Raw genomic sequence first — 3555 nt, 5'->3', positions numbered from 1 at the left:
ATGAAAAAAAAAAAAGTTCAGAAATGAAAGGCCTAAACTGAAGTCAGGTGAAGAAGAACATTCAGGGAAAAGGAAATAAAAATAGGAAAAAAAAAGACAAATGGAAAGATATTAAAGAACTACAGTCAGTATGATGACAACAGGAGGGAAATAGAGTAAAATGGTGCAGAGGAAGTAGAGGAGTGATTAACATGGGAAAGATTAGAAGAAGCAGTCTTGAAGGAAGAGCGATACAAAAAGACATTAAGGATCAGAAAAAAGGAAGGTACAGTGTCATCTTACAAGCAGAGCTATTTCACGAGTCCTTTGGTATTTCATCATGTAATGATCATGAGGCTGTTAAAAGTTCTGAAGCATCTCCAGTGAGCAGCCAGTTCCTCAAACCCAGCTGATGTTGGAAGCCAATGTTCTGACATGGATAAACTGATAATTTAGCAAAACACCCCAGTGAATAAGCAGGCTAATGCCAGCAAACAGCAACTGAAAAAAAAAAAAAAAAAAGCTGCTAGTTTTTATTCCGTCCAACCTTCAGCCTTAAGGTCGAGAGGATACCAAAAGCCTGTTTTGTAAGATTTAAATTTTCTCTTCCTCATTCCTGATACCTCCAGTGCAGGGAAAGAAAAAGACAAATAGCTTTTACAATTGCTATTTGAAATACGAAGCAAGCATCTTATTTAAAGGCAACCAACCAGATAAGCTAGTTAGAATGGCACAACAATAACCTTCTCCCGGTCTCCCAGTGTAGGCAACCAAAGGTAAAATATATCATTGTAATCCAAATTACCGTACTAAGATGCCAACAACCCTTGTTCAGTATAGGATTTTTGCTGACATTTAACTTGTAAAGGGGAGTCAGTTAAAAAGTAGAACTACATGCAGAAGACCAAGTGACACCAAAATTTAGCTCACAGTATGAAGATTACCTATCCTGCACTAGGCGGGTGATGATTACTCTATAACCTTGCGCATGTTGATTATACTGCACCATGGAGAGACAAAACAGTAATAACAGGACTGCAAATGACTGAATTCTTCCAAGCTGCTCCACACAGATATCAGCCAGCTTGAACAAAATGAATAATAATGAAATTAAGGCAAATTATTAGTTCAGGCAAGACCTGCTGCTATATGTTTGGCATGCTGTAATGTAATTAGTACTGATCAAACTATTAATTGTGGACACTTATCATTCGCATTTTGCCCTTGTTTCTCTTAGTGACTCTTCTGTGAACAGATCATGACTTCTATAGACTTCTTTGTTTTGGATGTTGGTTCTAATTGCTCAAAATCAGTATGTGGGGAAAAATAACCTACAGGCTTCTTTTGTACCGCTGATACCAAAGTTCAAGTATTCTGAAGCACTTGTATTCAGTTTACTAACCATAGTACAGTTGTTCACTTAGTTGTCCAATATGATCTATGTTCCCTTGCTTCTACAAATTGAGGAGAAGGAATGAAGAAAATAATGGGAGTAATGAATTTCTATGCCATGTAAGACAAAGAGGGTAGTAGGCAGGCCTAAAAAATGGTAGGAAATGCCTAAAATTTTTCACCCCATCTATGCAAGGAAAAACACTTTATCTAATGTTACGAGAAGCTTGCAATTAGAACAGGCAAGTATTCCACCCCCTGCCATATAATGGCAGAACATGCCTAGTAATGAATTCATATAACTCTCCTGTAAGGTAGGAAAGCACTATAATCACCACCAGACAGGTAGGGAAGGAAGATGCAAAGACTACATCTAAGCCTGAGGAGCTAGGGTTTTGCACCCATGTCAGACCCCAGCCACAACCTTAAGTGAGCACGTGACAATTCATTTCCATCCTACCTTGTTTTTGCAAGGAGGGAAACTTTGGCACCTATGCAGGGAAAGATCTTCAGTGCATGCCAGCCAACCCCCCTGTCTCAATGGACCATAGCTGTGCTGTGTTAGTCTAGATACAGTTAGAGAGGTTTACCAGAAGCCACAGTGGTGAAAGTACATGTACCTGAAATGAGGTTGTCTCACATCCGTCATCAACCTCCCAACTAATGGCAATGTTTCTTGTTTATTTCATCTCTTGCCAGAGAACCTGTGATACCCTCTGCCACCGTCCATCCAAAAAAAGCAACAAAAAAGTCTATTTTTTGAGTAACAGTCTTCCCCTAGTTTATATTCTGATGTTAGGATTGCTGCTGGAAAGCAAACAGTAATTAGAACAATTGTCTTGATGTCAATATAGCATGACAGCTTAAATTAACAAATTTAACCCAAAATCTCTAAACACAGGTTTTCTCCAAGAACCCTAGGTTTTTAGCCTCATTTTGCCAAACAGCTATTCTCTTCACCCACTCCCATGTATGCTGCATGCACCGCCTTCGTGTGACATGGAAGTAAGCATGCTCCAAGCCAGCTGAGGAAGTCTGGATCATTTTATTGAAGCCACTTACTTAAAGCATAGGAAAGGAATAAATAAGTATATGCAATAAAATATTACAAAATCAGGAGCAACAGAAGACGGTTTGCCAGATTAGTTACCAGGTATTTTAACCACTGTTTCCTGCTGGAGGCATCCCTTCGCTGCTAACAGTGTCTTCACTTGGGCTCCCAGCTGGCGTGCACACACACAGTCCAGACACACAGCATTTCCCTTTTGGAGCACTTTTCACACCTCTCCGGTATGAAATAACTCTGTTAAGGAATTTACACAATAATTAAGCATTACAGCACGAAGACACCACTACTTAGCCACAAAACGTCAGCCTCTTGTCGCAAGGACAGATGGTTGGGGTTGGGTGTTTTATTTGAAGAGCACATTAGCAAAGATGTTTGTTTTTCCCAGCACCTACAAGCTACACACACGACACTGCATGGTCCCAGGGACTGGAAATTTATATGTTGGGTTCTCACGGTGTGTCTGTTCATTGCCTGATGTATTATTTAAAACAACTGGAAAGTGATTAAAAAATATGTTATTGGATTAATTTAGGGGGAGAAGGGAACCGAATAAAGTTGTGTTTGATGGGAATCCTGCAGGTGAGGGGGGGATTTTTTCCTCGGTTACCCGAGCCCCTCACAGTGACGGCCTTGCCTACCCCACTGCCCCGGGCCTGGCTCAGCACCCCACCTGGTGTGCAGGGTCAGGCCCGGGCCGGGCGGGCAGCAAGCCCGGTAACGGGGATTCCACTGTGGGTGAGGGTTACGGTAGCACTGCTGTCAGCAGACGTGATGGTAAAGCCCTCTTTGTCCCGCAAGCCTCTTTGCTGAGGAGAGGGGAGAAACCTCGAGCGTTTCCAGGGAAGAGCCCCCTCAGCTCTCGCCACGGCGGCCGCTCCGTCCCGCTCTCCCCGGGCGCCCGCCGGGGCACGGCGTGCCCCGGCGGGCGCCCGGGGAGAGCGGGACGGAGCCGGTGGCCTCCCCACGGCCAGCCCATCCCAGCCGGGACCCCAGACACCCTACGGGGGGACGCTGGGACCCCGCCTGGCACCGCGGGCCGGGTCCCTCCTCCCGCCCCTCCCCCCCTCCCGGGCTTTTATATGGCCGCGGAGTTTCCGCGTCCTGTGACTGCAGTC

Source organism: Falco rusticolus, chromosome 6 (genome assembly GCF_015220075.1).
Source record: "Falco rusticolus isolate bFalRus1 chromosome 6, bFalRus1.pri, whole genome shotgun sequence".
Classification (NCBI taxonomy): Eukaryota; Metazoa; Chordata; class Aves; order Falconiformes; family Falconidae; genus Falco; species Falco rusticolus.
The sequence above is the reverse complement of the archived record's forward strand: the minus strand, read 5'-3'. Positions refer to the sequence as shown.